Source organism: Carassius carassius, chromosome 8, assembly GCF_963082965.1.
Source record: "Carassius carassius chromosome 8, fCarCar2.1, whole genome shotgun sequence".
Lineage (NCBI taxonomy): Eukaryota > Metazoa > Chordata > Actinopteri > Cypriniformes > Cyprinidae > Carassius > Carassius carassius.
In genome coordinates, this window is record NC_081762.1 from 10,718,224 (window position 1) to 10,742,493 (window position 24,270).

General features: G+C 36.5%; 1 long non-coding RNA gene across 4 annotated transcripts in view; it reads right to left on the minus strand.

The window, feature by feature from the left end:
* Nucleotides 1-3,288: 3,288 nt before the first annotated feature.
* Nucleotides 3,289-24,270, minus strand: part of LOC132144700 (uncharacterized) — a 43,205-nt gene continuing 22,223 nt past the window's right edge. For all 4 annotated transcript variants that reach the window (XR_009434386.1, XR_009434385.1, XR_009434387.1 and 1 more), the window contains exons 3-4: nucleotides 3,499-3,618; nucleotides 3,289-3,397 (exon numbers count right to left, since the gene is read on the minus strand). This is a non-coding gene — a long non-coding RNA (uncharacterized LOC132144700). The remainder of the gene's footprint in view (nucleotides 3,398-3,498; nucleotides 3,619-24,270) is intronic.

Sequence of the window (24,270 nt, forward strand, 5' to 3'; positions counted from 1 at the left end):
ACATTTTGGTCCAAAAATAGCAAAAACGATGACTTTATTCAGCATTGTCTTCTCAGCATTGAGTTCAAAACAAAGCAGTCTGGATATCTGGTTCGCGAACGAATCATTCAGTTCACCAAATCGAACTGAATCGTTTTAAGTGAAAGTGAAAGTGACGTGACATTCAGCCAAGTATGGTGACCCATACTCAGAATTTGTGCTCTGCATTTAACCCATCCGAAGTGCACACACACAGAGCAGTGAACACACACACACACTGTGAACACACACCCGGAGCAGTGGGCAGCCATTTATGCTGCGGCGCCCGGGGAGCAGTTGGGGGTTCGATGCCTTGCTCAAGGGCACCTAAGTCGTGGTATTGAAGGTGGAGAGAGAACTGTACATGCACTCCCCCCACCCACAATTCCTGCCGGCCCGGGACTCGAACTCACAACCTTTCGATTGGGAGTCCGACTCTCTAACCATTAGGCCACGACTTCCCCTAGCAACGGTTTGCATCTCTAATACGCATCTCTAAACGGTTGCATCTCTAATACGCATTAATCCACAAATGACTTAAGCTGTTAACTTTTTTAATGTGGCTGACACTCCCTCTGAGTTCAAACAAACCAATATCCCGGAGTAATGCATGCACTCAAACAGTACACTGACTGAACTGCTGTGAAGAGAGAACTGAAGATGAACACCGAGCCAGATAAGAAGAATCGAGGAGCTGATGATACTGTGCATGTTTGATTCAGCGTGAAGCAGACTGACACAGAGAGCGCATGAACCGAACTGATTCTTTTGGTGATTGATTCTGAACTGATTCTGTGCTAGTGTTATGAGCGCGGGTAAACCGATGGCTTGAATCAAGGGCAATCATCGCAAATGACGCCATTACGTCGAGCGCAAAAGAACCGGTGAACCGTTTTCTTCAACCGGTTTATTGAATCGAACTGTCCGAAAGAACTACTGGTGATCCGAAAACCGATGCAACCGGTTCTTGACTTGTGAACGAGTCAGTCTTTTGTTCGTTATCTGGCTCGGCTCGGTGTTCATCTTCAGTTCTCTCGTCACAGCAGTTCAGTCAGTGTACTGTTTGAGTGCATGCATTACTCCGGGATATTGGTTTGTTTGAACTCAGAGGGAGTGTCAGCCACATTAAAAAAGTTAACAGCTTAAGTCATTTGTGGATTAATGCATATTAGAGATGCGAACCGTTTAAAACGATTCAGTTCGATTTGGTGAACTGAATGATTCGTTCGCGAACCGGATATCCAGACTGCTTTGTTTTGAACTCTCTCAAACAACAGACACGGAAGAGAAGACAATGCTGAATAAAGTCGTAGTTTTTGCTATTTTTGGACCAAAATGTATTTTCGATGCTTCAAAAAATTCTAACCGACCCTCTGGTGTCACATGGACCACTTTGATGATGTTTTTCTTACCTTTCTGGACATGGACAGTATAACGTTACCGTACACACAGCTTCAATGGAGGGACTGAGAGCTCTCGGACTAAATCTAAAATATCTTAAACTGTGTTCCAAAGATAAACGGAGGTCTTACGGGTTTGAAACAACATGAGGGTAAGTTATTAATTACATAATTTTGCTATCTGGGTGAACTAACCCTTTAACTCTGCCTGAAGTGGCATCATTTCATGTTAATGTTTAAATTAGTAAAACTGTATTAGGCCAATATTTAACCAAATTGTCAAAGATGTATTAAAGGACATAAACACAAAAAATTCTATTATATTAAACTGTTCTCCTGAAATGATCACATGTTATAGATATACTTAGGTTTGATCTACATTTTAAAACTTATTTATTGTTGTGAATATCTAAAATCAGAAATCATTCTAATATGCTGATTTGGTGCACAAAAAACGTTATTACTATTACAATGACAGTTGAATACGGTTGTGCTGCTTAATATTTCTGTGGAAACTAAGTTTCTTTCAGCCTCAGGTTTATTAAAAAAAAAAACAGCATGTGAAATCGAAATCTTAACTGTATTTACGTCAATTGAATGTGTCCCTGCTGAATGAAAGTCAATTTCTGTAAAAAATAAAAATAAAAATAAATAAATATATACATAAATAAAAACATACTGTAGAAACACACAAACTGTATTCAGTTTACGGCTGTTCATAGATTTTTGTTCCTCTTTTTTTCTTTCTTTTTTTTTTTTTTTTACTTTTCTACTAAAATCACTGCATTTTTTGTATCTTGGCCGAACTAAATATCAGATCCTAAAATATAAAACTCGACCTAACACACGTATACACCAAACAATTCCTCTCTAATCCACAAATTTTGTGTCATAAACAATCAGCTTTTGACCCACTCTGTCCCACAAAAACAATAGCGATCAGCTCAATACTTCAACACGAACCAAAGATATTGTTTAAAATGGCCCCGAAGCGTCCAATCAAGGGTGTTTAAGCTCAGTCTAATTTACCGGCAAGGCCCCAAAGTGTTGTTTGATTTAAAATCGAACTCTTTGAGAGTCGTAAGAGGCTGTGAGAGCACTGGTGCTTCTAAATGACAAGCTGACTATTACACCATAAAGCACAGCCAATTTAAATTGCAAAACAGGATGCCAGGTCACCTCAAAAGCAATATCTTTGAGTATTTCGCAAATGTACGAAATAAATATAAAAAAGAGGGAAATGTAAATGAGGGTGACGGAGGACTACTTTGAGGCGAGTAGGTAATGCTGCAGCTATTCATCACGATGGAGAAAGAAAGCACCCGCATCCGTTCTTAGCATATTCTAATGAAGGCCATCATGCAAATGAGCGTGACCTTTTCTGGGCTTTTTATATTCAAGTTCACATTCAATGGAGAAATGTGTACATACGCTAGGCAAGCAAGCGGACGCAGACGCGTGCACTCCCGGAATTATATCGAGGCATAACAAATACTCTCCCCCTCTTTAGCTGAAACACCATAGTGACTAATTACAGCAATCAATGAGAGTACAAACAGAGCGAGCTACAGCTGTGAGAGAGGCAGGTCCTGTCTGTTAGAACCGGGTTGAGTGATTTCACTTCGCCGGGATTTCGAGAACTGGCAGGATGTTGACGAGTCAGATATGACAGGGCTGTCTTTCTCTGGCCTTCTTCTCGTGCAAGCAGGAAGGCCGTCAAACAAATAAATAAATAAACACCCAGACCCAACTGCCAGTAGAGTGTAATTGACAGCGAAAGTTACATACCCTTACAATGACTTTGAACTTTTCCGCTTGTAAAGATTAGGCATAAATATTGAAATATTGAAATGAAAGATGCCCTGCTTACATAGATGAAGCTGAAAGATGGAGGAAGAGGAGGTGGATGGAGGGCTGGTGGTGGGGGGGGTGCTGGTTTAGTATCTCCTGTGCATCAGTAAGCAGACCGGGCCTCCTCTCTGCACAGACAGTTATGGATAGGAAACATTATCAGCCATGGTAATTAAAGGCAAAACTTATACATGCTGGGAGGGTGGAGGGGGGCGTCACACACACCCACCATTTATCACACACACTGGCTCTGGCAGAGAGCAGATGAGGTGGACCGCTCCACCTCTACAAGCTTTAACACGCTTGCGCTGGTGGAATGCTTAGGAGGTTTTTGCCCTGTGATGTGATCCTGAGAAACAGAACTCACGTTAGCATGAAAAACTAGTTGTAAATACAATTAAGTGGCAATGCAGAGGAGACAATGCATTTGGCTTTTGAATAATTGCATAGACACAGAAAAGAAAAGGCACGTATAAGATCTGTTTAATTTCTAACTCTTTTTTTAAGCAGCAAGAAGATTAAATGGTGAGTAAATACAGATTTTTCTTCAGAGGAAAACACTGGTAATCTCACATGCTTCTCTTCTAGAGTTTAATAATGTTGTAAACTCTCAACAAATTTCGTCTTAAGGAGCGTTTTCATTACCCTTCAAATTGCGCGAATTGAAAATACGCCTAATGGAAGCGCGTCAATTTCGCAAAAACGCCCGTAAATCAAAAAAAAAAAATTTACGCTCGCATGAGGTGGTTTTTCAGGCAATCTTTCAAAATCCCACCAAAATCCATTGCCATGACTTGTCGCAAAAAAAGTTATGTTTAAGTCGTTTTATTTTTATTTTTTTTAAACATAAAGTAAAATTCTAAAAAAACAAATAACATCAAAACATAAACTACAATCATACTATTTTCCCCTTCAAAAAATACTGTTCTTATTGAAGAACATTGAGAACAGTTCTTTAAACAGTTATTGAACATGTTAATTATCAATATTCTCAGTTTTTGTTAATTAAAAAAGAATTGAAGAATTGAAAACAAGCAGCTTTTTCATAATTGAAAATATATCAAGGTATGTAGATTTATCAGGGTAGATCGTTGAGAAAAAAAAGGGTAATATCATAGACTACAAGTAACAAATCTTGAAAACCACTGAAATTCATTCAATAATTAACTCTTTATTTTCTAACTTCTTGCAAACTCTATTGTCTCTCTACCTCCTTTAATATAGTATATGTGCAAAAGTATATCCACTGCTAAGCTTTACTGCACTCTTCTCTTGAGTATTCAGTATTTGACCTGGAAGTCTGGGATGGTACTGCACAAAGCGCGAGGTCTGCACATGATCCTCTATGCCAGGCCTCTTATGCGACTCAATTCCCACATCTCCTGATACTCACATTAAACATGCATGCACACTTATCCTGCTGCATTACAGTGATTAGGCTTGCTTTAGTTTTAATATACTATTAATGTTTTACATCAACATTCTGTAGATGTTAAAATACTGCAATTATATATAGTGGGTTAAACATGATAGACATTAAAGTTGATCCTGGACAGAAGTTGAGTCTGGACCCGCAATATACAGTCTTGGGAGCAGAGTAAAGCGTATATATATGAGAATGATGGGGAAAAGGGTAACCAAGGATCATGATGCCCTGTGTGTATGTGTGTCAGCCCTGAGATAAAGCACCACTCTGGCACACTTCGCGTCATGGAGAGCGACATCTCCAGCCTGCCAGGACCAGTCAGCACCAGCACTGTCACAAACACACATGCTCTCTGGGTTTCTCGCTCTCTCACTCACACACACGTCTACAGGAGTCCTGCAGATACCAACACTGTGCTGGAACAGCAGGAATCCAGCACATCACATTACCATCAAAACCTGCACTGCCGAGACAGGTCGGTGTCATTCACTTTGACATACACACAGAAAGAAAGAAAGAAAGAAAGAAAGAAAGAAAGAAAGAAAGAGGACAGGAAAGGACAGGACAGGCAGGACAGGACAGGACAGGACAGGACAGGACAGGACAGGACAGGACAGGACAGGACAGGACAGGAAAGGAAAGGAAAGGAAAGGAAAGGAAAGGAAAGGAAAGGAAAGGAAAGGAAAGGAAAGGAAAGGAAAGGAAAGGAAAGGAAAGGAAAGGAAAGGAAAGGAGTGTAACACAGACAGACAATATGGAAGGACAAAAGAAAGAAAAGAATAAGATAGGAACACAACCAGAGAGATAGGAACATAGATATAAAGGAAAACAAACAGACAGGAAAGGAAGTGAGAAAGAAAGGAACAAAGACAGACAGACAGAAAGAAAGGAAGGATCAGACAGAAAGAAAGATGGAACAGACATAAAAACAAGAATGAAAGAACATAGACAGGAAGGAAGGGAGTCAGAAATAAGTAAGGTAAAGGGAAGGAAGATAGACAAAAAGGAAGGTAGAAATACAGACAGGAAGGAATATAGACAGATCAGAAAGTAAGGAAAGGGAGGAATAATCAGACAGACAGGAAAGAAGAAAGGAAGCAATACATTTCCATTTGAAATGTTCTGAAAGCCTGTTTTTACAAAAAAAAAAGCATGTAATTATATTTCCTATTAAAACAGGAAGTTAGAAAATATTTTTTTTTAATATTTGAAAGACTGTAAATTCTAAATGTGTTTATCTGCTAAACATGACTTTGAGGAGCACACTAGAACACTGAAGGCCAAAAAAGCCCATTTTTGATTTGGTCTCTAATAACAAGGAAACAGAAAGTGGCAAGAACACATTCCAGCCATTGAGGGCTTACAAGGACAGCGGCTGGCATGTAGAAGGACAAGAGAGCATGAGTGCTGTTGATTGAAACATCGATGATACCCTGCAAATGACCACACTACATAAAACTTTTACAAGTAAAGGGGCATTTGGGACCCATCACACACACATGCATATGAAAAGTGAGATGGCAAGCACAGAGCGGTACAAAGCAAACTGAAGTGAGAGAACGTGAGAGGAAGAGATGGAGAGACTGATAGGCGCTGATCTTCATGATAAGCACTCCTGACAACTTGTGAGCGGTTTGCTGGTAGGACACTAATTGCCAGTGAAAGGTGACCGGGAGAGAGGCAAAGCAGCTCAGCTCAGATAGGCCTCTCGCCTCGGTCCGACATGATACCCTACGACAGCACACATCCTCCTATCAACAACCCAACACACACACTTGACACCAACCCATCACTCTCCGCCAAAACGGCACACTGATACTCCCCTGGCACCCGGCGAAAAAAGAGAGGCGAGTATGAGGGAGATGAATCGTATTGACAGGTAGCACACGGTGGTGAGGTTGAAGCTGCCTGAGAAGAAAAAGGAAGGTGAGACCCATGAACTGAGTGCCACTTAACTGGCCAAGACTCAACCTTTTCCACTCATCTTCAAAATAACGTACAGAAGCCAGAGGAACACGCTGCATTCATATGAGTGAAAGAACTATGGTTAATAACGTGACGATTCAAAGAATTAGTGGTGCTTGCTGAGGACTTTTATACTGTCCTATAGTACAAAGGAATTTTTCAAAAGGGAGAATAAAGTTATGACATATTGAGCATCACTGTTTAATAAGCATTTTCTAAGAATGAGCTTCAAGAATAAAGCATTATAAGATTAAAGTGACATTTTAAGAATAATTAAAGTAATATGAGGTCAATGTAGTAACATTTTGAATGTTTGTTTTTTACATATGCAAATAAAGTTAGTACTGTTTTGAAAATAAATTAAAATTAGTATAAGAATAAACTGGTAATATTTCGATACAAATTATTTTTGAATCACAGTATATAATAATATTTTTACAGTACTTGGTAGGTACGATTTTTTAATGTTTTGGCCAGAGGTTTCTTATTCTAAACGGGTGTAAAGGGGTCTAACGGTATTCAAAAATCACGGTTCGGTACGTACCTCGGTTTTAAAGTCACAGTTCGGTTAATTTTCGGTACAATAAGGGAAAAAAATGCAAACATTAAACTGCAGGTTGTTTATTACTATAAAAAAATTTACAATTTGTTTACACTTTTTTTAAACACTTTTTAATAAAATATATATAAAATAAAAAAAGAATAAAATACTCTCAGTCTCAAACCAATATCCCATAATAAAATATATAATGAAAAATATAAATAAACAACTATGATTACAGTGCAGCATTACCAATCCCAGCTTGTAGGCCTGCTCATATTAAAAAAATATATATATTATTTTTCCAAAGTGTAAAGTGCAGCATCAACAGATTCAGTTTTTAGACCTGCTCAGATTTCGTTATTGCATTGGACCGATCGGAATTAAGAGCAAAGGTCTGTTTAAATGCCGACGGGAGCTGCGTTTGAATTACGGTCGTTTTTTTCCTAGTTGTAGAGATGTTCATTATTCACACTCGCGTGATGCCTTTTGAAAACTTCAGAATCAGCTGCAGGGCGGGATTTGCGCTGAAGGCGGAGACTTTCCCCACTTCATATGTTCGTGTAGAAACACAAAAATGTACCTATGTTCTGCACACAAAATATTGCATTCGGCCATTCGGTGCACACGTACCGAAAGCCCTGTATCGAAACGGTCCGGTACAAATACACGTACCGTTACACCCCTAATTTATATATATATATATATATATATATATATATATATATATATATATATATATTTAGATATATAGATAGATTTTTTTACATGCAGCTTAAACCCTGTTGCACTATTCGCTTGTTAAGTCTGACGTCACATAGCATCGCTTCCGTGTCCAAACGCTCTATCAGTTTCCATGAGAAAACAACAAAAGGTGCTAATATAAACTCACAATGTGATAGAATACTAGCGAAAAAGTTATAATCTTAACCTTTAACTCCATACCGAAGTCCCAGATAGTCCCAGAAAAATATATAAAATTATTTGTGTTTGGGACGCTGTGAGCACGGAGACTGTAGTGTATACCGTAAGTTTGAAAGCGTTTAGCTTAAATTATTAATATGAATAAACAGTACTCATAAACAGCTGCTGAGGTCGTATTCTCAAGTGAAGCAAATTGAGGCCTGGACCTGGAAACAGCTCTTCTTACGTCATCACTTAACAACTGAATAGCAAGCAAATAACTTAACAACCATATTCAACTTAAGAAAACTTAAAGCAAACAATACACAACCACCTAGCAATTCCCTAGCAACCAATCAGAACACCTTAGCAAGTGCATGGAAACATACTAGCAACCACCCACAAATTATTTTTCTTCAGAACACGTGCATATCTGCATGTGTGACTTCCTTTTGTACACTTACTGTACAGTGGGTGTATTAGTTTCATGAAATTCAGTAGGAATATTTGCAGTTTTGGCAGGGACTCTCAGGTCAGAGCTCTGAGAGCGATTAGCGTCTGGACGAGAACGAGACATTTCGTCTGGCTGTGTTCTCCGAATCCTCTCCCTGGGCTCGTGAAACAATGCTGTTGAACTATACCACATATACAGAGCGACAGTGTGAGAGAACTGGCTGTAAAAATATTCCTGGCACCATACATCACCAGCGCAGGACAATTTGCAGCTTATGTGGAAAAACAGGTTAGTTATGGAGGTAAGAGAGGTGAAGACAGCAGCAGAGAGAGAGAGAAAGAAGGATGGAAGAGGTGAATTTATTACGGCCCAACAGTTTGGCCATAACTCCTGCGGAGAGGCAGATGTCGGGATGGCGACAGCAGTGCTACTGGACAGTGGCCACAGGAGGATAGCGACGCGTGAAAACCAAAGTAATGGTTAGCCGTGCTAGCGTGTGTCATAGGTAATCAATGCGGGAGGGAAGTACAGGGTTACAGGGAAAATAAAATGGTCTGGTAGAGTTGCATCAGAGCTGACAGCTCTCCAATAAGAAGATACTTGCTCCTCCCCTCCATCCCATGATCACAGTCCAATCCCATCCAGACGTCCTGGGGAAAAGAAAGTGTTAGGCCTTCACTTTCTGACCTTTCAACCTTCACTCATCTTCATTCCTTCTATACCTTCTATCTTGTTTTCCTCAAGTTCCTTCATTTTCTAGCCTAAATGGACCCTTTTCACATTTACTGGGTAAACTTCTGTAGAAGTGAATGGAACCTACAACAAGTATAACTTTTGTGTTTGTGTCTGCTCCAACAGTAACAGAAAAAAATCCACAAAAGCGTTTCTATGACTTAGAAAAGAATATTGAGAAATTGATAGCGGTAGACAAAAAAAAAAAGTATGCAAATTTGCTGTTTTTATTAGAAATCCTTAAGCATTGGAGTTCGTTTTAAAAGTCTTTTAAAAGTTTTGTTCATTAATATTTATTTTAATTGTCATTTCTATGTAATTATTTGTGAAATTCACTAGCAATTTCTTAGTGAAAACAGTTTCAAAGCTATTTTTTTGTATAAATGTACATGTAAAAAATATTTTCCAAGTTGTAAATAAAACAAAGATTATTAAAGTACATTTAACAAGAAATGTATATTTCATTCTACTTCAAAATTCCACATTTAATTTAATATGTTACTGAGTTTCTTAATTATTTGTGATACTTACTAACAATTTCTTAGTGAAAACTTAGTGAAAGCTGTTTATTAGAGTACATTTAGCAAGAAATTTATATTTCAATTGTTTTACTTCAAAATGTCACATTGAATTCAAAAATTGCAGCTTCTTAATTACCTTTAATAACTTTTACAATTTCTTAGTAAAAACTGTTTCAAAGCTATTTTAGCATGAATTCCTGTGTAAAAAAAAAAAAAAACCTTTTTAATGTTGTAAATACAGTGTATTCTGCAAGAAATTAATATTACAGTCTTTGTACGTTCAAATTTCACAAGAAATTTAACGTAACATGTGGTTTCTTATTTTATTATGATATTTTTTGTGATATTTACTAACAATTTATTTTTTCAATGTAAATATACATTAAACATAAAAAATATTTTTCAAAGTTAAAACAAAGATTAAACAAAAACCTACTATTTTAGTCTTTCTGCTTCAAAATATATATTTTTTGCCATTACTTCTGAATTATTTGTGAAATGTGTTAAATGTGAAATCACGTCTACGTCCATTTTTTCCACTGTACATTTTTTTGCTTGTTTGTCTTTTTAATAAAAATATACAAAACTTTGCTAGGTTCAGATGTTAACAACTGTGGAAACGCAACATTAGAGTCGATGAATCTTAATGCGTCCTGACGAGACACCATACTTCCTTTTACCGCTAATGCACCGCAGTCCGTCCGGGCCATCCTTTGTGGCCTAATCCACCTGGCGCATCTGCAACAGAGAATCTTCCAGAAGTCTCTCTCTTCCCTCTCTCTCTATTGATCTGGCTGGTGTGTGGAAGCTGGATCTCTTTACAGTGTGGTGCCAGACTGTTGGAGCCAGTGCTCTGGATGTCTGCTCTCACTAGGACTGATGACGACACCCTGAGGATCCTCTCCACATGGACCTGAAATAATAAAACCCCGCTCGCGCCCTCCATCACCCTCTCAGCTGTCGATACATGTGCTGCACACGCTGAAATATGCGAGGACATCATGCCCGCACATGAGGAGACTGTGATGGTATTTATGTCGCGTGGCTGGAATACAAAAAGCCTGTTTGTGAATGTCAGTTGCAAAATTGCTTTTTTGATGCTTCAATTTATAAATGAAAACACGTAAGAAGGCCTGAGATCAGTCAGAGGTTGCTATAACCGATCATGTTATTCATTTCAGAGGGCTAAAATAAATCTGACTGAACAGATGAGACAGCTAATGACTGCAAAAGGGTTTGCAGTTTTTAAATTTAGGAGTGCCATAATAATAAGATGATGAGTGTTGGGAAGCAACGAAAATACAAAACTACATTTTAGAATAGCTCAGAAGTAGTGCTCTCTCTCTCTCTCTCTCTCTCTCTCTCTCTCTCTCTCTCTCTGGATAGATGTGAGAATTATGATTTATTTTAGTTAGTTAAGTCATTTTGTTCAGATAAATCATTCTAGTGAACTAGGAAAAAATGATTCATTTACATAATCATTTATTATTACTCAGTTGTGCAAAGTGGTGTTTTTATTCCTTTAATGTAAATATTTACATTAAAAGAAGAAAATAAAATATGATGCAAATAAATGCAAATAAGTGCATGTATATGTGTGTGTGTATATATATATATATATATATATATATATATATATATATATATATATATATATATATATATAAGATTTAAATTAGATTTCTTACAATTATTAAATTATTTAAATCTGCAATTTGTTTCCTTCATTTTATTTAGATAATAATACAAATATACATATATATATATATATATATATTTCATTTTCATTTTCAATGTAGGTTTTTGTAGATGGGATGAATAGAAATATATAAAGTATTGTTATACATACATTATATATTTACATTAATTTTATTTTGAGGTGGACACAAGCACATCCTTTCAGACTTCGTCTCATGAGCATATGCGTGCAGTCAGCAGACAAACTAAGAATTGAATGACAGATCTGCACAGAAAACACTGCCATTTATCTCCTAAAAGTGAGAGATTACTCCTCTTACAGTGACGCAAGGGATCCTAAGGGATACTAGACTGTTGTCCATTAACATCCTCTAGGCAATTAATTTCTCAGAGTAGCTACATGGATTTTTTTTCAGTAAATAAATAAAACAGCCCCAAAAAGCTCACATCAAAATCAATTTCCAGGTGCTGTATAAATTAATGCGCGCTTCCTCATCGACTTAAAAAAAAGAAAAGAAAGAATACTTGATTCTTCTGTTTAAACAGAAAATCAGTTCAGAAGTGTCAAGTGTCAGAGTAATTAAAAAGAGAACTCTGGCCCTCTCCTCGGGTGAGAATCGCTGAAGACATTAAGTTAACAAAAGCACGGGGCAAATAAGAGTCAAGGGAGAAGTGACAGTTATCTGCTAAATTCATAAATGTGGCTTTTTGTATAACGGTAATCATCATCCCTCATGCTGTCATTTTCCATTTTAATTGCTCGCCTCAGTGCTTTGGCTCAGGGAAGCCATTGGAACCCCACAGAGTGCAGTACAGAGCTAAAGAAAAGGAGAGAGAAAAAGAAAGAAAACATACAGGTCCCTCCAATCTGACTGCTCCAGTTTAGGTTACTGCCATGTGAGCATCTGACAGGTTAATTTTTTGCAATTAGACTGTTCTGAGAGCGTACAGAACAGGTGAGGTCTTCATTGAAACGCATAAAAACGAACGCCGAATTACACTAAAGACAAATATTCTGAACACGAGCTATAAAGTTTGCCCAACAGGCGAGCAGCAATGTACGATGTACGTGCTTGCATCTTGGACCGCTTTTCTAAACTCATAGCTTTCCTGCCACAGAACATGGACTCCTGATTATAGAGAAAAATGGGAGGGAGGAAGAAGAGCGTAGCGAAATGTAAAAGCATAACAGGATAAAAATCAAGTCACGAGGATAAGCTAACACAGTGAGCAGCCTTTCTCATAGTCGCCATGTCGTATATATTTTATAAAACATCAAAAGAAGCCAGCGAGACTTCTTTAGATTTCATCCTAATCTCATGCTGTTATCTCTTTCCTCTTCATCCAAAACCAGCTCATATTTCACCCACGGTATCTTGTTATTTCTATAATCTTGTTCCTTCCCATGATAGATTTCTTAGAGCAAAGCATTTATCATGAGCTTTCAGAAATGAACTTAAGTTTTGCCGTGTCTTAAGTGCGAGTTTGTGGGCTGAATTTAAGGGACAGTAATGTTATTGAGAAGTATTGGTGAGTTTTAGAGGTTTCCGCGCTGTTGTGTTTGGAGGAGACGAGCCATAAAAAAAAAAAAGACGGAGAGAGCAGAGCTTCAAACTGTGATAAGAAAAACAACATTTCAGCCGCTTGCTTCTTCATGCCCAGTCTTTCAACATTACACCATGTTTTTTGTATTAAAATTCCTTATCAATTGTCAACGCACTGAATGTCCACTGACATTTTTTATCAACATCATGATTAATTAAATCAAGCGATAAAAACAGCAAAAAGCCTCTGTGACAAGGAAAACATTTCTACAAAGGTTTTGGTAACTGAAGTAAAGGATAATGGATGTCGAGCTGTTTAATTATTAGAAAAATAATGCACACCTGAAACGGTGACGTGGCCAAGACACGAAGCAGATTTCAAAATTTACAAGAGCAATCCCTGAATTTAGACTTCAAAAGTCAATGCTCGGAGAGAGATACCTGCTTTGCACTCTTCACTACTCTCTTCGATCACTTAAAATGTCTACATTAACATCTGGGGGCAGTGTCTTTCTTTCTCTCTCTCGCTCTCTCTGCTGGAGTGTTTTTATCAGAGGGTCTGTTTTAAATGTTGCTGACAGCTTCTGCCTCCCTCTCAGTGTAATTATAGGCAGAGGAAGGCTGGGGCTGAGGCAGGGCTGGATGTAGCCAGGCCTGTGTAATGGGGATAATTAACTTACCCTCATCACCCCACTTCAAAGACCTGCTACAGAAAGAGAGAAAGAAAGAGACAGAGACGGAGACACTCAGGGGTGGATTGTATCAGCTACTGCGAGAAGGCCCCCTGAAGCCCCCTGGTGTCTAGAACCTTAAAAAGGGAAAAACAGATATATTAGACAAATGAAGGTGCCGCCCATAAACATGCACAGGGTTGACACAGCACTCAGCATATCCAAAGACACACAAGCGCATGAAGGTCCCCTCCCTTTTCTTCCTCCTAAGAAGCAGGTAATTGCTGTTGTTAACACCGTCTCTGCTTTTCCTACAGCTGAGTTTCTAGAGAGAAAAGATCTTCGACAGTGTCGACTTTAAATGCAAATACTTTCCTTGCACTTTCACCCTTTTTAGTATGTTTTAACATTACTCAATCTATTACAAGCATACATTAGCATAAGGCTTTAGGTACCTCGCGATTCAGTCTGATTTCGATTCAAGTCGAGATTCGATTCGGAAATTATTCCCGATTCATCTCAGCTTATCAGCTCAAATATCCAGAGAGTTAAGGTTGCTTGTATCGAAATTCTATAAAGATTGTGCATAAAAACAGGAAATAAAATGACTTCGGTGACCCAGCAAATTTAATATAATAAGCAGGTCTAATAGTATTATGACTGCAGCTTTTGTTCTGTCTAAATGAAAAGCTGCATGCAAGCAACCTGCCTTTGTGAATGCACTGTTGTTTAAAAATCAGCATTTTGTTCATTTTGAAAGAAATTAATAGTTTTTTTTAGTAATTAAATCCTCAAAAAAAATTATATAATATTAATAAAAAAGCATTTTGAGCACCAAATTAGCATATCAGAATGATTTGCTAAGGATCATGTGACACTGAAGCCTGGAGTAATGACAATACATTTCAGGAATCTTATTATTTTATTTATTTATTTATTGTTTGTTTGTTCGTTGTAACATTTACTTCCTTCAAATATACTTGGCACACTGCATTTTTTCTATGCCATGTGTTTTTCAATGAGATCTGTATTTCAAATTTCTGAATAAAAAAATTAATACAAAATTTGATTGGATGAATGTCTGTTGATCGATTCATAATTATCTAATTATTACATAATTTATTTAATTATAATTATTTAGAATCTCAATGCATCAGAGAATTGATTCTCTCACTCCTGGTAAACATGCACCTGGTTTCTCATATTAAATTAGCTGACATGCTACAAAAAAATCTCACCAGCAAAAACTGTTTTGTTGGGATATTCTTGCATACAGCTCATGTATAGACCCATAAACAAAAGCACCTATTTTCTGACACTTACTTAACACCTCTCACTGAACATGCATGTATGTGTGTGTTTAGTTACAAAACCCTGGGGGGATCAGAGGTGAAATGTAGACGCTTTGGGCATGAGTGCAATTCCGTACTCTTTGCCACATCTGTAAGGAGAGAAGCAAACGTTCAGCGGAAAAAAAGAAACAAGGGAAAAAGCCCACCACCAGGCTGGACTGAAAAATCAAAGGAGGCATCAGACACAAAACCGGAGCCTTGTGAAGGCCTTAATTGCTAGAGGAATAACACTGGCTGAAATGTTATTACAAGCCTGGTGTTGATTTAAGACCCCGGTTATTATGGGCCAGTCTGGGTGGAGGTCTGAGTCTCTGACCCCCCCAGTGCTTTCATATAATGTCACCATGCATTTAAACTGAAAGAACCATGAGAACTTGGTCCTTACTTATTCTTCTGCACTAAATGAGAGGGGATCATCAATTTGCCACCCCTGTCATGAGACTAACTGCCATGCCACCATCGCCATGCCAACAGATGCTGATTATGACATCACACAAATAGCACTGACACCAATGGGACCAGAGTCCCAATACGTAAAAGAAGCCAAAGAGAGGTTTCTTTGTCCAGATGCATCCATTTTTTCACAAGTTTGTCATGTCAATGGCCATTTAACTTTCTTAAAGGTGCAGTGCATTTGCACTGAATACTGCTTACATAAAAAAGGTTCTTTATTGGCATTGATATTTCAAATGCAGAAAAGGTTCTTTATAGAGGAAAAAATTTCTTTAGATTTTTTAAATGTTCTTCAAAATGGTTCTTTCAAGAACTGCTCACTGAAAGGTTCTTCACTGTAAAACACCCTTTTGGAGCCTTTACTTTAAAGAGTGTACTTTATCTTGTTAACCTGTTATAATCGGTCAAGTTCCCTCACAGAATAAACAAAGAATGACTGAATGTAAATAACAGTTCTTAAGCATTGATAACAAAAAAATGCATAATAATTATAAAATAATTAGCAGAATGTCTCAAATAGTTGTAGTCAGGTCATGAATATTATGAATATTATTTTATTATATTCATGAATATTATTTACCTCATGTAATATTTGTTGAGTTTTAAATGTGTACCGTATTTTTCGGACTATAAGTCGCACCTGAGTATAAGTCGCATCAGTCCAACAATACGTCATGATGAGGAAAAAAACATATATAAGTCGCACTGGACTATAAGTCGCATTTATTTAGAACCAAGAACCAAGATAAAACATTACCAGCCGCAGCCGCGAGAGGGCGCTCTATGCTGCTCAGTGGTAGGCTACAGGAGCACTGGGCAGCATAGAGCGCCCTCTCGTGGCTGTAGACGGTAATGATTTCTCTTAGTTCATTTCTCTTGGTTCATGTCAAATTAATTTTGATAAGTCGCACCTGACTATAAGTCACAGGTCGAGCCAAACTATGAAAAAAAGTGCGACTTATAGTCCGGAAAATACGGTAAAAGTAATTTTTACATTGTGGTTGTTTTGTCTCGGGTTCTTCATAGCAATGCAGAATTTTTGGACAAGAATTCTTAAAGGTGCAGTGCATAAATTTTCAATAGTATGCTGAAGGCCAAATCTGGAAAAACAATTAGCATTTTAGTACTTCCGCTTCCGATGTCCTAAAGTCAATGGGTTTTTAGATAAATGCTATTCTAACTCAAACTTTTAGGGAATCTTTTGTCTAAATAAAGACTGAAAGAATCGTCAGAATGGCGATGATACTGAAGTCATGTGTTGTTCATTTATAGCCTACATTTAGCTTTTTACTTCTGACGATTGTATTTAGGCTTTAAAATTCATAAAGGTTGTGTTCATTTGTAAAGATTTTCATGATGAAACAAACTTTTGTTGGTGACAGAGCTTATTTTCTGCAATAGTCCTAAAACCAATGGAAATATCTTGCATGATGCTTACTTCTGGGTTGGCCTACAAATAGGTAATCACTACAGCATATTTTTTCCCACTTTATATTATATGTCTTTAACTACTGTACTTACATAAAAAAATAAGTACAATGTACTTACTGTGTTCATCTTGTATTGCAAAACACTTTTCCCACTATTGAAGTGAGATTTGGGTAAGATTAGAGACAGGTGGTATGGCTAGGTTTAAGGGTGAGTTTAAGGTGTAAGAGTAATTGTAAGATAAGGTTACACAGGCATTTTTTTAAATATAAGTACAAATTAAGAACATATATGTACACAATAAGTGTATTTTTACTATCTTGTAGATTACAATCTGCAACTAGACGGATGTACTGTTACTTCCTCTACAGTCAGAAATCTGGGTGTTATATTGGACAGCAATTTGTCTTTTGAAAATCATATTTCCAATGTTACAAAAACAGCATTCTTCCATCTTAGAAACATTGCCAAGCTACGAAACATGTTATCTGTTTCTGATGCAGAAAAGCTAGTTCATGCTTTCATGACCTCTAGACTGGACTATTGTAATGCACTTCTAGGTGGTTGTCCTGCTTCGTCAATAAACAAGCTACAGGTAGTCCAAAATGCAGCAGCTAGAGTCCTTACCAGGTCAAGAAAATATGATCATATTACCCCAATTTTACAGTCTCTGCACTGGCTACCTATTAAGTTCCGTATCAGTTACAAATTATCATTACTTACCTATGAGGCCCTAAATGGTTTAGCTCCTGCGTACCTAACTAGCCTTCTACCACGCTACAACCCATCACGCACCCTAAGGTCACAAAACACTGGACTTTTGGTAGTTCCTAGGATAGCAAAGTCCACTAAAGGAGGTAGAGCTTTTTCACATTTGGCTCCCAAACTCTGGAATAGCCTTCCTGATAATGTTCGGGGTTCAGACACACTCTCTCTGTTTAAATCTAGATTAAAAACGCATCTCTTTCGCTAAGCATTCGAATAATGTATCTCTTAAATTGTGAGTGTAGTTGCATCTGCATTTTTATTCTTTAGCTTGGGTTAAACTAATTTTACTTTGTTGGATCAGCAGCTATGCTAATGATGTCTCTATTTTGTTTCTATGTTTTGCCACGGGATTTACATCCCGTGGTAACTAGGATTTACACAAGCTCCAGTCTGGATCCAGAACACCTGAGAAGAGATGATGCTGACCCTCAAAGGACCCCAGATGATCCTAACCTTGAATCAACAAACAGAACTAACAATTATTGCTACATGTGTGACTGCATCATATAATTACTATTAATTAATAATATTGATAGTTCATCATCTAGCTGACTACGTCTTGTATTATTATTATTATTTTTATTTTTATAAAATCCTGTCAAACGTGCACAAACTACTAGCTACTACTAAATATTGTAGAAACAATTTTCTGTAAAGTTGCTTTGTAACGATTTGTATTGTAAAAAGCGCTATACAAATAAACTTGAATTGAATTGAATTTTTTCTATTAATTTATATGTAAGTACATAGTAGTTAAGGAGACCTAATATAAAGTGGGACCCAGCATTTTATTGTAAAACAATAAGTAAGTGTATTCCCAAGAAAAGTGTACAAACTGCGAGAACAATATTGATTTATCCAATAGTTTGAGTTAGGGGCAGGACTATCAGATTTTCTGATCAATAGCAGACAGGGAAACCTGTTTGGAAACAATCTTTAGTTTTGCAAACTTGTTTAATGGCACATCTCACCTTTGAACATCTAAATAAGCCTACAGGTTTTGTTGGGTTTTTTTTTTTTTTTTTTTGATGCCTTCTCTTAAACCCCTTAGGTTCCCACTAAACTTAATCCCCACAGAAAGAGTATACAGACCGGGAAAGTGGTAGTTTGGCTTACAGAACAGAAACGGTTAGGGATAGATGGAGCAAAATAAGGATCCGAGGAAGGGGTAAAAGAGAATAGAGGGAGGGGTATTGCGGTACAGGAGCAGTGTGACGGTGGTGACACTCTGCAAATCGTGTTAGACAGGGCAGGGCTCGGCTGAGCTGCAGCAGTGTGACGTGGGCTGATGCACCATGCCTGCCTGCGTTACTCTCGCCAGCGTGGCTGCATCTGTGCACTCTTTACCACAATGCATCCAGCAGCCAATCACTTCTTCCACTCTAATTAACAGCCATGTAAATCCACACCTAGGCCGGCCGAGCACGCACCGACAGCTAGCACAGGAGGGGTGCAAGAGATGTCGAGGGATGGGGGCAGGGTTCCGTCCCAACAAAAACAGCATCTAACCCGAACCTGCGATCGTATCAGGGCGAGAACTCGACCCTACAGCCCCCCGCCTCTTCCCATTCTCCTCCTTCAGAAGAGTCTCTCACATTCAGTGTGCCACCAGCTCCGGCCTTCAACTCCCATCATGCTCATAGCTCCGGAGAAGGTCAGTGGGGTGGCGTCTGATTGGCCGAGATTCAGATATCCATGGCATATGGGAAGCATGACACACCTGAAGTGACAGGGCACGTCCTCTCGGCAGACACTGGGGCAGGAGGGATAAACAGATGAATCCATAAAAAGAGAGATGAACAGAACACACCCATCAGCCCCAATTGCACATCACCCACTGTTAGGCGGAAACACAGCTGGCCAAGTCATGGTAAGTTGAAGAAACGTTGTCTCAACGCATCTCACCACACCTTCACTCCTCACACAGAACTTATGTGCCACATGTCAACTCTCTGGAGGCTTAAGCCCCTCTGAATGCGTGTGTGTGTGTGTGTGTGTGTGTGTGTGTGTGTGTGTGTGTGTGTGGCTGAGGAGAGGGGTGAGGGTGGAGAACAGAAAACACTTTTGAACAGATGCTTGAGAAAGCCAGTTTGTTTTATATTTAAATTTGTTATATTTATATTTGTTTTAAGATTTTCACTACCGTTTAAAAGTTTTGGGTCATAACGGTATTGTTTATGTATTTATTTAACTTTTAAAATATATTAAAATAGAAAAAAGTTATTTTAAATCATGATAAATGTTGACAATATTAATGTTTTTCTGTATCTTAATTAAATGCCTTTTTTTTATTTTATTTAAAAAACTATAGCCTTGGTGAGCATGAGAGATGTCTTTTTAAAAAATTACTGAAACTTTTGTATGATAGTGAATGTACAGGGATGTATCCTACTATGATCTTCAAGTCAGTACAAAAATCCACTTTTATTAATACCAGCACAATAATTTGAGTGAAATCTATCTTTGTTGTCATTTTTAATGGCAGCAGCACTACAGCTGCATGATCAAGTTATCCAGTATAATTTCAAAAGGTACAACAAATTTGCTTACATTTATTTAGTATACTAAAAATATTTTATATTTATACAGGTTTAAATGAAAATTAAAAAAAAAAAAAAAAAAAAGTAAATTGATTACATCTGCTAAATCACTAAATGCAAATATTAAATATATTTTAAAAAAGCTTTTTCTCATGATCAGGTCCAACAAGTGCTAATCATCCATGTAAACACTTTCAGTATTATTTAAATCCATTCAGGTTGCCCCACTTTATGAAGCTTTTTGAGAGAATATGGAAAATGACAGTAATGATGAATGAATGGCTATGTCCAAACCTTTGACTGGTAGCATATAAACACTGCAGCTAATGTGAAATTTATCGTGAGACTTCTGGGATACAGCACATAGTGTAAACAGTGTTTTCAATAACCATAGACAATGTAACAAATGACCCCAATCTGCTGAAATGCTTTGACACATTCAGTCTAAAGTTTTTCCATCCATGAAGCTGATATCCTGTTTGTGGTAATGAAGTCTTGAATCCCATGGCAACTGATTTTTACACACCGTAGTATTTTCCGTAATTATGAATCCTAACTTGCACTTGTACTGTCCCCTCTGCTTCAAACCATGAACTTCCTTCTTTCATAATTTCTCATGGACAGAGCTGAAACTAAGGGATAGCATTACTTATAAAATCAGTCATTTAATTGGTTTATGGGCTTATCACTGAGCCAAAGTTTCCTGTAGTTTTTCAATGTGTGTTAAAATCAATATATAGCATACTGCAAGTCCAACATCAAATTATAAAGAGAGTGGGTAAGTTGGGTCATATCGTTAATCGATCAAATTGTGTCTAAACTGTTAAAAAGGGTTCAACATAGCTTCTAATATATATATACATATATATATATATATACATATATATATATATATATATATATATATATATATATATATATATAAATATATTGATTAACACATTTTTTTAAGCAAAAAACTTTTTTGAATGCTAAATTGATTTAAATATCAAAAAGTTTATCCAGGTCAAAACATATATATCTTGTTATCATGAATACGTGTACACGCATTCAAATATACTGAATATAAAACTTCTCCTGATTATTTATGAAAACGCAAGCAAACTATGGCTTTAGAATCTAATTGCACAGGAAAAAAATAGGTCTTCGCCCTCATTTATGATCATATTTTTGTTTAGAATGTACATAGTTCACATATTTCCTAATGACGCATTTTACCCCTGACATGACGCAGCTTACTCTAAACCCTAGGGAGGCATTTGATCACATTTCTACAGTTTTTGAAATCATTTTCAGACAAGTTCAGGAAAACTTGGCACGGTTTACCCCACTCTCCCCTATTACGAACAAAAAAAAGACAGCACCCAGGCAGAAAGTGTGAAGTTAAATGCGAAGAGGAAGCCACAGTCATGCAGAATGACAGCACCAGCCCTTGCAGTGGAAAACCTGTTCCTGTGCTTTAGATCAAACCAAATCCATCATTTTTCCACGAGAAGAGTGCACAGCATCCGCTCACCCCCCTGCTATGACACACCAGCCACCAGGCAGCTCTATCAGTCCCTGATGTGGACAGACAGCCACAGAAAAAGGCCCTGAAAACACCCCTAGCACACTGTCACTTCTCCCAGCCTCATCTGTTCAACTAGAGCGATATGACGCCTTCTGTCCCTCTGTCTGCTCTTCTTCTCTGCTAGTTGTTTTCTCTTTTTCCTTTTCCCTTCACTCTTCTGGGGTCAACTAGTTCTGCTTTTGCTTCAGGTTTTATTGTATTGATCGAGCCGCCAGTGAACAATGACTGAAGTAAGAGGAGTGTAACTATGTTGGTCTAAAAGATGATGCTTTAATGTTTAAAGTGTTCTTGTCATCCAAAAACATTGGTTCATTCTTCAAACTAGATGCCATTTGAGTCCCTCATTTGCATATGCGAATCTAACAAAGAATAGCTTACAGTATGTTAACCACTGCTGTGTGCGAATAAAGACATTTAAAAACACACACATCTAAACCTCTTTCTTTCTTTATCTATATTTATTTATTGTTTTTTCTGTTCTTGCTATATAAGCAAATGCGCACATAAAAAAAAAAAAAAAAAAAAATATATATATATATATATATATATATATATACATACAGTACAGACCAAAAGTTTGGAAACATTACTATTTTTAATGTTTTTGAAAGAAGTTTCTTCGGCTCATCAAGCCTGCATTTATTTGATCAAAAATGCAGAAACAAAATGTAATATTGTGATATATTATTACAATTTAAAATAATTGTTTTTAAATTTATTATACTTTAAATTATCATTTATTTCTGTGATGCAAAGCTGAATTTTTAGGATCATCATCACATGATCCTTTAGAAATCATTCTAATATGATGATTCATTAACAAAGTTGGAAACAGTTCTGCTGTTTAATATTTTTTCAGAACATGTGATACTTTTTTAGGATACTTTGATGAAAAAAAAGTAAAAAAAAAAAAAAAAAAAAAAAAAAAAAAAAAAAGAAGCTATGTTTTTAAAATATAAATATTTTGTAATAACAATATACACTACTGGTCAGTAATTTGGGGTCAGTAATTTTTTTTCTTTCTTTTTTTAAATAAAATCAATACTTTTATTCAGCAAGGATGTGTTAAATTGATAAAAAGTGATAGTAAAGAAAATATATTATTAGAATATATATTATTAGAATTTTTTTTTATTTTGAATAAATGCAGTTCTTTTTAACCTTTTATTCATCAAATATATTAGACAGCAGAACTGTTTCCAACACTCATAATAAATCAGAATATTAGAATGATTTCTAAATGATCATGTGATAGACTGGATGTTACATGTGACACTGAAGGCTGGAGTAATGATGCTGAAAATTCAGCTTTGCATCACAGGAATAAATTATTTTTTTTAAGTATATTCAAATAGAAAACTATTATTTTAAGTTATAATAATATTTCACAATATTACAGTTTTTTCTGTATTTTTGATCAAATGAATGCAGGCTTGATGAGCATGCATTCATATATATATATATATATATATATATATATATATAGTAATTATAATTAATTAAATATTATATTATTATATAACATTATAATATTTCAATTAATTATAAATGCATGCATATATGTACCACGTTATATATAACATTGAATTATTTTTAATTGTTGTTTTTCTGTTGTTGTTGTATTAGCAGATATGCACATTTTAATAAGTAATATAGAGAAAATATAAATAATAGATATCATTTAAATTATAAATTAACTTGCACTATACAATTGATTATAAATTCATTTATGGTGTTTGTAAAATTATTTATATTTATATTTTTATTTTTATATAAATAAATTATATTTAGATTTAGATTAACATTTAAATAGGAAAAGCTTAACAGTAACCCTAGAACCATGGATTTAAAAATAAACCGTTTGGAATGAAACCATAAAACTGTCAACTATGACACTTACCTAATTATATCCCAAAATATTTCAAAATGAATTAATTTATCTTTATGTTGCTCAATGCATTTGCACTTCAGCAAAATCAGTGTCAAATAATGTACAGAAATGAACTTTAAAAATTTATTGATCTATTCTAAAGTACAAAAAGGTAGCAGTTTCACAGAAAGCCATTTTGTGCTGATATTTAATACATTTTTTGACACAGGACTCCTCCACTTTGCCGTTCAAGCACCAAATCATGTAAAACAACACAAAACAAAACATTAGGTTTCAACATACAAATGCTAGTTTTAAAACCCCACAGAGTAAAATGTTTTAAGCAAATTGTCAAATCATATAAAGGTGAGTGTAAAAATGTTGTGCAGCCTGCAACCCAAACAGATTCATCACTGACGGCATGAAAAAATACTCTCTTCAGCACATTTTGGGGCACATGGCATAAAGTGTGTTAAAACTGAAAACTACGCTTGGAAACGCTTGAAAGTGGTATTGGATCACTGGCTTCCATTATAACCGTGACTTGCAGAAGTGGCACAAGCAG